This window comes from Corvus moneduloides, chromosome 10 (assembly GCF_009650955.1).
Source record: "Corvus moneduloides isolate bCorMon1 chromosome 10, bCorMon1.pri, whole genome shotgun sequence".
Lineage (NCBI taxonomy): Eukaryota > Metazoa > Chordata > Aves > Passeriformes > Corvidae > Corvus > Corvus moneduloides.
In genome coordinates, this window is record NC_045485.1 from 12,603,406 (window position 1) to 12,618,568 (window position 15,163).

General features: G+C 36.9%; 1 long non-coding RNA gene across 8 annotated transcripts in view; it reads left to right on the forward strand.

Moving 5' to 3' along the window:
* LOC116448550 overlaps window positions 1-15,163 on the forward strand; it is a 436,138-nt gene that overhangs the window by 144,129 nt on the left and 276,846 nt on the right. For all 8 annotated transcript variants that reach the window (XR_004242002.1, XR_004242006.1, XR_004242008.1 and 5 more), the window contains one exon: window positions 2,877-3,044. This is a non-coding gene — a long non-coding RNA (uncharacterized LOC116448550). The remainder of the gene's footprint in view (window positions 1-2,876; window positions 3,045-15,163) is intronic.

Consider the following 15,163-nt stretch of genomic DNA (forward strand, 5'->3'; position numbering starts at 1 on the left):
TAAACAGATGTCTTTTAAAATCAAGCTTCTTATCTGGGTGCTTCAATGGGATTTAGATGCCTGTATTTAACCAGACACTTATAAAGATTTTATGTTTTAATTATTTATGAGCCCTTGAACAGACCAGAGGTCAGTGGTGTTGCCTTTACTAGATAGTTATACATCAGTATGACTTCACTCTGAAAATAACCATTTTCACCCCTTCTGAAACAGAAACCCAGTGTTCCTAATCCCCTACGCACTGATTTTGCAGAGTCCAGAGGCTATTAAAGGGCATTGTGGGAGTGAGTGGGATCACAGCTAATCAAACTGACTGAGGGGATTGTGGTCAGCCTGCTCAACCACTCGTTCAAATGAAGGCTTCAACCATGGAAGGAAAGCACATTATTGCTTTGATTCCCAGGCTGTCCTACTGACATGCTTTGTGCTTCTGCTAGAACGGAACGTTCTGGGGGTGCAACTCTGCCAGAATCTGTTTAAATGTTCTTCAGCTACAAAAAAAAAAAAAAAAAAAAAAAAAAAAAGTGAATGGGAAAACTGTTTGGTTTAACCAAAAAATCAAAAGAAGACTCTTGTTTAATTTATGCATACATAAAATTATGTATTTGTGTATATCTTACATTTGTGTGATGGGTTTGGTTTTAATATTATGCTGGGGATTCATTGCTAGCTGGAGTGCTCCACTGTGCCACGATTTCAGGGCACTCATTCTCTTGAGGAAACAAGCTTGTCTGGAGAAGAATTACAGAATCTTAAAGTTGAATTATCATGACTCACATCTTTTACATTTTGAATTATATTGTTTACTTGTGGGATGGATGATTACTTTCTAGTAGGTTGATTTAATGCTTGGTAAGGCACTAAAATATTTTTTTCCCCCAAATATAAGAACAATTGATATCAGAAAATTTGATTTGATCAAAATGGGTTAAGTCTCTTGGGTCCCACAGTTGGATGTGCTGCTCTTTCAGGCTGCACAGTTGCCTTGTGTCCTGGGAGCAGGAGCAGAATGGCTCCTTATGTCAGGCATGCTCAAAGAGCAGTCCTAAGTGGAATAAATAAGCCACAGCTGGGGGTTTTTGTTTGTAGCTTTGTGGGGGTTTTGTAAGCTTTTACAACTGATTTAAGTAGGATATATACACATATATACAAATAGTCTCGTACTGTCTGATGGGCAAATATGCCCCTGTTTCCCATTTTTTCCACATTTGAGCAGTATAAGGTAACTTTGCAGAGTTGACTTGACAAGTATTAAATATTCCATTATGTTCTAGATGTGAAATTAAACTCGAGGATGAATTATTTTTATAATACTATTTTTCTGTGTTCTGAAAGTGGTTTTGAAATGTATTGAGTCATAAAGTTGCTCCAGCTGGACAATAATTCTGTTATTGAAACTGGATATGAAGAGGAAAGTACACTGAATTTCTTTGCCTTCTTGGTTTCACTTTTTTAACCATTTCTTCCTTTAAAAATGAATCCTTATAAGAACATGATATGATATTATGTGCTGATGTGATTTAACTAAATACAATAACAATTGTTTGAACAGCAACATAAATAAGGATTCTAATTTTACTTAAGTAAGAAATACCCATGAGTATAACTGGAAATTTTAAGACTCTGAGGAAAGAATTCAGTTCATGTTTTTTTTTCTGATAAAAAAAGGTTAGTTTCCAGTTCTGCTTATGTTGCAGTAATGAACAGTAGATGTTCAGCAAAGTAAATGCAGAAATTCATTAACGTTGCAGGAAAATAGCAACATCTTAGTTAATTTTCTTTGAGAACTGATTCCTTCTGACTGTAGGAGAGTTTATTTTGGGGTTTTTCATATTCTGCTACCTTAAAGTCTGTGGTGCTTTTATATTTTATCTACTATCTAAATAAATTACTCAGTTGAAAGATGTTTTAATCTTGAATTTTTTATTTTTTTAATTTGCCTTCAGTCTGCATTGGGTTTTTCCTTCTACTTTCATATAAATTTGAAAGTAAAACTGCTCTGAGAAAAGCTCTATTAAAAACAAAGCTCTGTGTGCACATGCAGAGCCAAGGATACTTTTCTATTTAAGGTGGGGTTTATTTTTTGCCATTTAAATAGGAGAATATATTTGTATAATTTCTGAGTGTTTGGTCCCTAATGTAATTGATCAGCTTAACTGGGAACTGAACTGAGATGCTTAATGAACAGAGACTTTAGCTGCAGTACATTCTTACATCTGGAAAAGAACTAAATAATACTAAGGAGTTGTGGGAGGAGATGTAGAAGTGTCCTTTATAAATGATTTATGAGAGTTCATGCTCTTTCACACACAATGAAAATGGATTCATGCTAATGATCTACATTTTGATTTTCATAACTTTAGCAACAGTATTAAATCACTAAATGCGATATTTAATAAGTGGGAATATGTGCTATTAAAATACTTCTAAGCAACTTTTTCTGTATTAGGAGAAAAATGTAGAAATGAGAAAAAACAGTAGGATGCACTGTTTCCACTGCCATCTTGGTTTCTACACCGTATTTAAAATCCTGTAATGGAGTTCATGCTTTTGAACTTTTCTTTATTTGCTTTTTGCCAGCCACCCTAGACCAATCTGCAGGACCTGAGTTATAAAAGATGGAGGAGAGATGCCTCTTGGCGTTCTGGAAGGCAAATGCCTCTGCATGAACTGTTCCCTGAAGTTCATATTTAGAGGTTGACTAAAGCTGCCTCCTTTTGCCTTCAGTCCCACTATCTTTCGCGCAAATTAGGCTCACTGACTAATGTTGATGAAGTAATAATTAGTGTCATTCCATTGCTGGCAATTTTCCCTGAAACACTAAAACAAGATATGAAAGTTATTAATCTTGAATTATTTTCTGATTCACTTTCCAGATGTTGTGCAACAGTTCTGCTACTCTATGATGCTCCAGAAAGCTGAAAATTTGAGATTTGCCCATGCTGAATCACATGACCTGTGGTCGGTATCTATCAACAAAGACCTGCCAGTTGCCACTTCATCTGGAGGAAACCCAGAGCAGCCAAAAGGAAATGCTTCCATAGGTAAGAGAGATTAGATTTTTTAAAATTTATTCTCTCTAGAGTGATGAATTCTGACAGTTTGAAACTGTGCAGTTGTGTTGTATTTGTTGCAGGAAAGCAGAAAAAAAAAAAAAGGAGGGAAATGAAAGCAGCTCTTCAACCTTGGATTTTGAATTATTCCTCTAAGGTTAATTTAAGTTTTCAAGTCAAGCTTTTGCTGCAGTAAGTGTAACTATTTCTTGTTGCTAGAGAATTTGTATGGAGTTCCTCCTCTTACATTCAGAAAATGGAAAAATAATACCTGAAAACTTAAAGGCTTCTGCTGTGCCTTCTGATCTGCTCCAGAAGGCCAATTAGCAAATTAATGTAAGTTTCTGGGTTATACCCTGTCTAGTTTATGAAGTAGCCACTTCGACATCCTTGTATGATAAAATGGGGAGGTAAGCAATACATTACATTTTGAACACCTGCTGGTTGGGAAGCAGAGACTGGAAATGAACTATGAGCAATGTGTACATAAGCCTGACTTAAAGAGCTTCCACAGGGAAATCTGAGCACAGGGTTTGTTGTGGCCGCTTTGGGGATGATTTTTATTGCTGTTGCTGTGCACAGTCCTTGTTACAGCCATTTATATTAAACTGCACCCCGGAGTGATTAGTCTTCTGTTGATGGGTAGGAGGGAGATGACTGTGGTGTATGGCTGCAGTAAAAAGGCTGTATGTTTGGTGGAAGTTTCTTGGATTGGATTTGACCTCTGCAGCAAATGAGCTGTGGAAATCCTTGGAACTCTCACCCAGAAAAACAGAAAGCGTGCATTTTCCTCATCAAATGGGCTTCAAGAATTTAACTTATTTTTCTGTTGCTAGAAGGGCAAAAGCCTTTCTATATCTATGCCTCTCAATCTTGCCTTTTATTGTTTCTGAATAGTTTTAGCTGAGGCAAGACACACTTGTCATGCTTGGCTTTATAATTTTCTTCCTGAGTGTGATTATAGTGAAAAATATTAGACAAAGGAGTAGGAGGGGAGAGAAAAGCTTTGAAATTGTGCATGTGGGCCGTAACTAGAACCCCCTAGGTGAGTTAATTAGCATGGTGGGAGCCTGCCTGCCCGGGCTATTAGTGCTTAGTACTGTGGTATTGGTGCTTTGAAAATGCTCTTGAACTGTAGACTGCTCACAGAGCAGGAAGGTGATATGTGGTGTTATTGTCTCTACATTTTGTTGCAATTTCAAACTTCCAGGAGACTGCTAGCAATGTGATATGAGTTTATGCTGTTGCTGTGATATATTTTTTTTAAACATATGTATCTTAAAAGCTACAAGAAAAAGCCTGAGAACTTAGGAAGTTGAAGGAAAGAAGGGATTATATTTGTTTCAATCAGGATTGAAACATGAATGCTATTATTTGGGGCTTTTAAAAAAACCCCCTTGTTGCAATTCACACTTTCACTCTTAGAAATGTCAGACAATTCATAGAAGCTGGAGTCTTTACTGATCAACTTCTGGTACATTTTGAGACTGATCAGTAACTAACTACTCCTCTAAAAGTTAATGGTGCAGTGGGCACAGGGCAAAAGACTCTGTCTGACAGTTTCTGCCTTACAGGCCTGTAATGGATGAAGATGTGTTTTGCCTCTCTGTTGTAGGACACCTCTCCCACAGTAAAAGCAGCAAAAATAGCATACAGTTGTGCTGTGCGTATTGGCTTGTACCCCACCAGCAAAAGCCACACATGACCGCGGTGCTGAGAGCTTTTTCCCTTCCTCAGTGAGCAGTACAAAGTGGAGAATAATATAAAATATGTGCATAGCTTGTCCCCAGGTGTCAGATGCCAAAGTCACTGAAACCTGTAATTTAGATGATCTGGCAAAGATTTCAAATTCTGGGAAAGTCCTTTGGGATCTTTCTGTGATATCAACTTTTGCCAAAGGCTTTGGAATAGTTGCACAGACAACAGACTAGTTATTGGGTTTTCTTCCTTAGCTTATCTATTAGGATGCTTAACCACTTGCTTTATGTGGTGGGGTTCTTCATTTAACCAGATGAAATCTAGTATTAGATTCAGTGGATTGAATCTCATTTATTTCCAGATATTAGACCAGGGCAATAGGTTCCTATGCTTTTTTAAAAAAGAGTTGATGCCTTCACCCATAATTCTGTCCTCTCCATGTCTCTTTGTGTATGGATTTGTAACATAATGTTGAACTAATGTGCAGAGTCACTATAGTACAAATCCAGCTATCTAAATCTGTCCATCTTGGATCAGTATGTTGGAAGAAATATACTCATTTTTAGTCAATACCGAGACCTACGTCAAAGGAAAGCAAAAAGACCTTGCTTTGGACAGAGTTATAAGATAGGTATGATGTGGAAAAAATGAAAAGGATGAGAGGAAAGAATAATAATAATAAAAAAAGAGAACATTGTGAGCTCTAAGAACTTTTGAAAAAGCAAAAATTTTTCCCAGTGTTCTTTAGGTAACTTCTGATACACACTTTAGGTATTCACATATAAACAGAAAGCATTATCTGTTAATATTCAGGCAGTCAGATACTCAAGTATTTTGTCCCTTTGTAGGAATTTAAAATGTTAATGAATGATTAGGCTTTACTAACAAGCTGCCTAATTTCATTTGCAATGATTTAAGAAAAGTGTTTTCCATCTGGGAGAGCCGAGAAACAAACAACTCAATTTTTGGCAACAGATATTTTAATTTATTGTTCTTTCTGAGGTTGCATTATGATGGAGCAATGTAAAGGGAGTTATTTTCTGTTTCTGGTCCCTGTCAGAAAAATACACATGGGTAATCTTGTTAGAAGAGGAAAAATTTATCCAGAAGACTTATGTCAACACATTCTCTACAGCTTTTTCTTTAAAAGCACAGACTGAGTATCATATTTTTCAAAGCAAAGAACCAAACATTTATTTAAGATGGGATACTCAAATCTTTGAGGCTTATTTCTAGAGTAGCAATTAGGAAATTCTGGGGCCATGTTGCAAACCTCCAATAAATGCGTTGTTATGTTACATAGCAAAATCTAAAGGGAAAGATATTATGGATTTTGTATCAAAAACACTTTCTAACTAACTAAAAGTGCATTTATAATATATTTTTGTAGTTTCTTAGGGCACTTTATTCTCATAGTGCAATACAATAAACTTTTGAGTTATGGCCTGTGTCAAGAGCCACCTGGAAAGTAGGTATTTTTTGGCATTTAGCAAGGATATTAGTTAAAGACAATGCTGTGTGATATTGGGTGGCACTTTCAGCATGTCCTTAAAAGCTCTGTTTATTTCTTCTTCACTCCTTCCCCGTCAGTTTCAAATAACTTATTTCACCTAATTTCCCTTAGAGTTCTGAAAGTTGCCCTTTCAAAGTAAGGTATAATGGAGATGTGAACAAATAATTGCTCTTTGGTCTGGTGCAAATGCAAAGTATTTACCTTAAGGTTTTTCTTTTTGCAGTTTAAGGACTTGGCATAGAATGAAAATGTATAATGCAGGCATCCTAACTAATGGAGAAAAACATGACTATTTTTGCTACCAATATCTCTGTTAACTGCTCAGGGAGAAAGGGGATACCTATTGTGATAGTTTCATTCCATTTGCATAAACAAGATTCTCTACCTCATGTACTTGCTCTAATAATGTACTTATTGTGTGCTGTCTATCTGGCAAGGAATCACCATGTGGATGCAACGATTTACATGGGAAATTCCTTTAATCCTGACTGTGGCTGTGCATGCATTTAGAGCTGTGGATGTCCTTGGAGCAGTCAGTTCATTCAGCATTTTGCAGCATCAACCCCTCAGTCTTGAAAACACACAGAAAACAACAGCAGAATTCATTCTTTGTCTGAATGTGCTTAATAAGAACAAATGGTGGCAGCTACAATGGCAAAATGTTCAGGAGAGAAAAGTGTTTCCATGTCATGTCGTGTCCTTGTGGTGAATATCCCTTGTAAAATTAAAGGAAGGGGCTTTTATCACAATGGGATTGTTAATATAGACAAATTACATATTCAGTTTTTGTTGTTTGTTGTAGAATTGTTATGCTTATTTGCTGCTTGCATTGGCAGGTCTTCTAGATTTTCCTAAGTAAAAATTTAAAATGACAGTATTAGAGGCCAGTAGTGCTGTTGCTGATGTAGGGAGCTATGAAATGAAAATATTTCTAGTCAATCAATTCCGATTGACTTCAGTATACCTAAGATCAGACAACAAATTCCTTCTTTCTCCCTGTGTTTTTAGCCTTATTGAGCTGGAGTAATAACACACACACACACATACACACACTCTCCCCCCATTTTATTTCTCTCCTTTGAGATCTTGAAAGGAAATGGGAAGTAAAAAAGGAGGTGGTAGGAAGAAAAAATGTTCCTCTCTATGGCAGTAAGTGAGCTGCAGTAACTTTGGTCTTGCAGCCTTGTTCTGCACTGCAGGGTAGTGAGTGACTGAGATCTGAATCTCGTGGTTGTGTGAGGTTTATGTGCTAATTTTCTATTCTCCTATGTCAGAGAGTGAAATCCTAGAGTATGCATGTCACTTGCCAGATTAATTGAACCTCATCAAAGTTAAATCAAATACAAGGATAAGTATTAGTAAGCATGAACTATTATAAAGTTATTTTGTGGTTATTTATTGAAGGACTAGGTCTTGGGTTTATTTGTTTTTATTTTATACAACTGTATTAGATTCCTTTTTATGTTTTTCACTCAGTGTAAGGACTGCTTTATTTTGGTAATGTAATAATTTAACTCTAATTAGGAAATTGTGCAACGAAAAACCTTAACATTGAAGAAAATACTATTCCTTTAAAGATTTTACATGCTGTATGTAAGTTAATGCTGTTTTCATTAGAAGTTTTCATTAAGTCCCATCTGTTAGAATATACAGAAATGATGAATTATTAATGCATAGTGCTGTAAGAGAATAGTCATTTACTGACAGAAAACAGCATTTGGTTTGATATAGGAAATTAATTCACTTTATGCTTGTGAGCCTTGTTAATTATATCTGAAATAAAGGATTTTAATTGATCTCAATACTTGCTGTGCAAAATAATTTTCTTCACTCGAATGTGAAAGAATGCATAACCATTTTTATTCTGTTTTTATCTTTAATATCGGGTTGAACTGTTAAAGAAAAAAACCCCAAACAGTAGTTTTCAACAGCTAATCGCAATTTGGTACAAACGTAATTTACTATCTACTCAACATTTCTGTAAATGGAAAAAGAAAAAACAAAATCCTTATCTTTAATGCATTGGCTTGCATGAGAAGATGATTGTTCATTAACCTCTAGGTAGCCTTCAGTAAAAACTCATGGTTTTCTCAACCCACCAGGAGCATCCTGGGCAGCAGTGTCCAAACACTTTTCTCAGCCCTGGCCAGAGATGTTGCTGAAGACATGGGTGTGCATTACTGGCAGCAGTGGCTGAGAGAGGACAGTCTCTCCCATGTGCAGTGGCAGTCCTTGGACTCCTGATGGCCTCTGTTGACAGGGCAGCAGCAGGTTTCATGTTTGCACAGGTAAAATCAGCTTTCTGATAGCTCTGCATAGAGTCCTGAGGAAATTTGTGACTGCTGCTAGAGAAAAAGACAGACTTTTATGTTTGGGGGCAGGAGAACAAGCCCTGGGTTAACTTCCAAGTGATTTAATCTTTTTTCTAAAAATAAATAACTTAAAAACTGAAATAAAATATACACAGACTATTTTAAATGTGATATATTGCAACTCTATTTATGCTTAGAAGACCAGGCAAGTTTTAAGAATTTGTTCACTTGCCTCAGCATATAAACTAGAGAAAAGGATTAGGAAATCTTCAAATTATGAAATCCATGTGAAGCAGGAGGCCTTGAGGCAGAGAAATAGGCAGTACCAACCTATTGGTGTACCAAAGTCAGGTGACATTCTCTCTCAGCTCTTGATGACTCCCCACATTGACTCCCACTGTGATGCTTCTGGTCCAGAAGCAACTTCTGTGCATTTCTTTATGGTGTCTTTTGTCTTGTTTAGACCTTGGGAAGGGTCTAAAGACTTGAGACTTCTCAGTTCAGCTAAGAGAGATTTTACTGGAAGGAAGAGATGAGCTGGAGATAAGACCTCAGCAATGACTAAGTATAGTAATAACCCAAACTGTTCACCTAACCCATTTTGTTTCAGTTCTCTTGGTGAGGTGGCTGATCCTGGTGGGAGGAGTGAGAGAGGCCAAGCAGAGTCTCCTAGCAGTGCTGTATTTCAGTCTCAGTGCAAAACATGAAACTTTCTGCATGTTTTGTGTTCATCACATCTGCTGCACAGGCAGTACATGCATTTTATTCTTGTCCCCTGAATCTGTTAATGAAGCTTATGATTTTTTCCACCTCCATCCCCAAATGTGACTACAGCATTTCTAAGATTCAGACTATGTGGATACAGCCTCTGTGACCCAGACAGTTATGGAAATATAAACTTACGCCTCTTGAAACAGTATAGTGCAAATAGTGGTATCTTTTTGTCATAGTTTTGTATCTTTTAATCCACTTGAAAAGCCCATATAATCTGTTCATTAGGTTTAGCATTGTATATGTGATATTTACCAAGACACTTTAGGAAGGTGGAATATTTAAATCTGAATAGCATGTTTGTCTATAAAATGAAATAGAAAATAAATAGAATTGATTCGTGGCTTGGGGATGAGACCCAGGATGGAACTAGAAAGCATAGTAGAAGGAAATAATAAAAAGCAGGTGATTATTGCCTCAGCTGGTTTCTTATCTGCTTGGGTCCAGAGTGTTCATAGACCAGAGCACATTTCAGGGCAATTCAGTGCTGGAAGCTTTCAGTCCCACTGCGCCCTCCTCATCTACTTCTACAGCCCAGATGGAACCTTATTTACTAATGAAAAGTGCAGATGAAGGAATTGATGGAGCTCAGTTTGAGAAGTCTATAAGGTGTGCAGTCAGTTTCAAATGCCATTAAAAAAAAAAGAAATTGAAATATGGTAAAACTCTTTCATTTGGAAAAGTTCAATCGGCTTTGTATTTGAAGGTTTTTGGCAAACACTTTCCTATATCCTATTTCATCAAAACTCATTTTTCACTAAAAATAATGATAGGAAATTTCCATCCAATATAGATGTGAGTCTGTCTGCTGGTTTATGGTCTTTCAAGATTCAGTCCAGGGGCACTGAAATATACCAGTAGCCATGTGATGTGTTTCCTATCAGAAATATCTACTTCTTCATGTCCTTTTCTACAGTCAGGATCAGTTTACCTAGGCTGTACAGGTACTTCGTAGGTGTCAGGATTTTCTGTTCCATTGCATGAATGTTTTTAAGCACTTTTGTTGAGGATTACAATTAGCAAATCAAGCTAAATATTTCTTAGATGCGTGCTGCCTGGGGGAAGATCTTGACCCCCACCTTGCTACAATCTCCTTTCAGGTGTTTGTAGAAAATTATAAGGTCCACTCTGCCCCCAGTCTGTTGCGCTGAAGGGGCTTGTTGTGACCCAAGTGTAGGACCCAGCATTTGACCTTATTGAGCCTCATACAATTGGTCTTAGGGCATTGAGGCCTGTCCAAATGTCCTGATGGTAGTTGCTGGAATGGTGTTGATTGATTGGTGATGGTCTGAAACTACAGATGGAGAAATGATGGTAATATGAGGTTGTAAATGGACATGGAAACAAAGTGTAAATACAAATGCAGGCACTGAAATGAAAGCTTAAGGTTAGGTGGTGAGCTGGCATGTACTTATGGTGGGGATCTTATAATTCCAAGTCAATTAAATAATTTTATCAATGATAATATTTACACTTGCTATTGTTTAGTCTTCCAACTTGCTCTCTACTGTTTTCTCTCAAAAGAGTGTACCCACCACTGTTTTCACAGTAGTTGTTGTTCAGCATCAGAAAGGTAATACTGCAGTCTGATCTGTAACATGAAAAATCATTATGGTTTTCAGTGATTTTTGTTTAGTTGGTTGGTCTTTTGGGGTTTTTGGTGTGGTATTCCCCCACCCAGTTTGTTGGTTTCTTTGTTTGTTTAGTTGGTTTTTTGCCTGGTGAAAGGTCATCTGGATGGTTTTTAATGTTACCTTGATTGGAAATGGGGACATGTACTACCAACGGAAACTGTGTTGAGAATCAACATTCACACACTTATCCTGTCATTTCGCTAGCATGGATGTTGCTTTTAGGTTTTTATTCTTAGCAAAAAGAAAGAGAGCATTATTCAAAACTGACAGGTAAAGCTTTTGCTTTAAATCTGGTTTGGGATAAAAAAAGCCTGGCTTGTATCTTCTGGAAACTTCTACATTGGGGTCACAACAACTGTCACTGGTCACATGGTCAACACTTTATTTTGTATTTTACATTTTTGGCAAGATGACAAACATGATAATCTGGAAAATTGGTATCAAAACCTATAAAACTGCTTATGATGCCTCTTTCCAAAGTATTTAATCCCTTTCAAATAGTTTTGCTATCAAGTGATACAAACTGCCCCAAATCTTTCAATGATTTGACATCTATACCCTCCTTGGTACATGTACAGCTTTAAGATTATGTTTGTGACTTGTCAGGTATTAGTTTCAATATATGCCTTGGAAAATAAGTTGTTTTCATTAAACCTCTGTAAAGACATGATTTCCAGAGTTTTGTTTCAAATGATAGAATTATGGTAACTGAGTCAAGAGCATCAACTTTTAAAGTAATAGTCTTAAAATAACAACAAAAATCTTCTAATTATTTCTGTTGCAATGAGTTTTAATTTATCAAAACTATGAAGAAATCCTACAAACCTCTTGTTTTTGCAACTAAAGGAGCATCACAAGAGAAATTTTGTTTATTATAATTACACAGCCAGATCCCATGAGTAGCAGATGTTTTGAGAAAGCTGAAAAATTAAGTTAAGTTTTAATGAGAGCTATTGTTCTGGTTAAATAATGCATACCTCCAACTAGAGAGATGTTACATTTAGAGTTTTTAAAATCATATGTTCCAGTCTTGCAAACAATTAAAATGTCTTTTAGTCACCAATTTAAGTAATGCTTGAGAACTAAGAATTTTAAGAAGAAACACAATAACAATAACAAAGGCTTATTGCCTATTGTACTCTGAACTCCATTTTGCAGCAATAGCTTTTTGAAAAGAACTAACCTTCAACAACCTGAATTGCTGAAATCTGGAAGTGAAGGATATTCTTTGTAACAGGAAAAATGCAAAGATCTAAACATTTCATAAAATTGCTGCACAATGTGTACAGTTCTTATAGTAATCTTTCATACAGTATTTTATGTTCCAAGTTTGTTTTATTGACCTCATTTCCATTTTTACCTCATCTCCCAATCAACTCTTCCCTTTAGATTTCATGTGGATTATAAAATATGCCAGAAAACTAATTCCCAGGGGATTGGGTTCAAGTGAATTCTGGATTCTCAGCAATCTCTTTTGAAGAAAGTGGAGAAAGGGCTGTGAGCTGTGTGGATGTGCAGGGAGTGTGGTGCACACCCCCTTCCAGGCATGGTGTGTGCTAATCTTTTTCTGCCTTCCTACAGTTCCCAGCCCAGGCTACTCGCTGTACTGGGCAAGTCTCAGGCTTCCCAGTTCTCTTCTATCACTCCAATGCCTCTTTTTCTGCAGTTCCTAATTTTGGGACACATCTTAGTCTTTCACAGAGCGATTTCCTCCTTTGTTCTGACTCTGGAGAGGGGCCTTGCTCTATGTGCAGAACACCAGAGGGAGAGTCATCATTCCCAAACCTCCTCTGAAAAGAAAGCTTGGTCCATCACAGGCAAAGACAGGTCCAGCACAGAGAAAATGTTTGCCATGTCCTAAGAACACCCAAGCTCAACAGATATCAAGTCCTACAGTAAAATGTATGTGTTGAATCTTTCCAAATGAACTGCTTTCATTTTTTTTTTTTTAAGCAAAACCAGGCAATTAGTTTCTAAAATAGCCAAATATGTATGAAAATAGCCAATAAAGCCATGGATGTTCAGGCTGCTTTAATTATGGGGAAATCTGCAAGCTTTACTTCAACACACTAAATTAATTCAGATTGCAGATTTATGCAGAACAAGCGGAGAAATAACATTCTTGTTGGAAGTTATGTTTTAAAGTCAAAGAATCACAGGATAGTCTGAGTTGGAAGGGACCCAGAAGGATCATCAAGTACCAATTGTGAAGTGAATGACCCACAGAAGGATGGAACCCACAACCTTGGCATTATTAGCACCATGCTCTGACCCGCTCAGCTAATCCCAGGGCCACAACACTTTAATAAAAGCAGCTATACCTTTTAATGACCAGTAAGTTTGCTGTAAGGGGCATGTAAAGGTGGGATGAGTATCTGAAGTACAGTCTTTGCTTAGTCTTCTGCATGCAAGTAAAAGTAGTTACCAGAATGCTACAATATTTAAACCTTCTTTCTGGAACCGGCAAGGCATATCACTATGCTCTGTTGCACTGTATGTGCTCATTTCCTTGGATTTCTCTGCTCTTTCCTTTGCAGTTTTCATTATCCATTGCAGAAGTTTTAATGGAAAAAAAGCATAATAGAGATCATCTTTTTGATTGCAGCTAATCATAAGCTAAAAATGCAGAACTTCTTAATTATCTGCTAAAGCCAGTGATTCTTCAGGGACAGAGTAGTTAATTTCCTTTCTTTACATTTTGTAAGCATATTGCTATTAATCCTGGAGATCATAAGCTCAGCATTCCTGAAAACGTGCTAGTTAAGGAAGTGCAGCTGACTTATGATGCACCTCATAGGAAATCTTCGGAGAGCTGCATATTTTGCTTTGCCTGGGAAATTGTGGGCACACTCTGAATGTGCTTTTGAAATACAGCAAAGGCTTAGAGCCATCAGACCTTCCTAGGGTCTGGAATAAATAGGAAGCCAATATTCATTCTTCACAATAAATTTTATTTAAAATATATTTAACATATTCCTGGTGACTTTGTTGCTACTGAAAGATTATATCCTCATTGCTGGTTGTGGATGGAGTTAGGGGATCCTAGACTAGCTCATGTATGGATGTTTGATTCTGATCTAGAATGAGTATAAAACATTTTTGCACTGGACTGGCACTGCAGGTAATGGGGTTTTTAAACTAAAAAAAAAAAAACCGAAACAAAGGTAATTTGTGTGTATGTGGGCACAAGTTGGTTATGTAACTCAGTGCTTTGCAAGTCTGAAGAATCCTGATATCAGACTCAATAATCAAAGTGATAGATGTAACACTTTGCATGTCAATTATTTTTATGACCTTATATGCCTCCCTTAATACTTCCCTTTCCATTGTTGTGCTCTGGATTAATTCATCAGTGTAATGGTGTGACTGAAAAGGTCACAGAAGAGTACTGTGAGTGCTGAAGGTCTAAGCTGCATCACAGCTCATAGTTTATGAGTACTTGTAAGAAAAGAAAGACAGAAAATGTGACAGATGAGACTTTTCCAAATGAAAATAAGAAACCAAGTAGTTTTTCCAGCGCTAATACTTGTGATAGACCTTGACAAAGTAATTGCTTTCAGTTCTGCTAGCATTAAGATTACTTGTGCATTTTGACTAACATACAGCTCTCTTTCTCCCTATGTAATTCTTCCTGTTCTCAAAATTAGCACTTGTATCTTAGCTTGAATTAGTTTGTTTACAAATAAACCATATTCAAGCTAGAAATTAGGCACCAATCTATCTACTCCTGTGAATGGCTACTAAATTCAAATGATTCCCTTGCCATAAAATAGGCAATTATGACAGTCCATTTATTAGTTACAAAAAAGAATATGATATGATACACCCCTGTAGCCAGAGGAAGATTTTTTTTTTTTTAATTCGTAATAACTATCTAATTGGTTGATGCAACCTTTCAATGCTCATTTTGTGCTGTGTCACATCTGGTACAATCAACTTGGTGAGACTGTGAACGGTTCTTACTTCATTTGTTAAGGGGCTGTCAGCCAAGAGGCCTTTGCGGTGAATCTGCCTGAGATTTTCACAGGGAATTTCCTGAAGACCAAGCAAAGTTCATTAACACATAAAAAATCCAAGTGACCAGAAAAGGCAGAGTGATACGAAAACTTATTTGAGGTGAACTGACACAGCGAAGGGGAAATAGCAACATGCACACTTCCTTTCCCTAGGATCCTGCTGGCT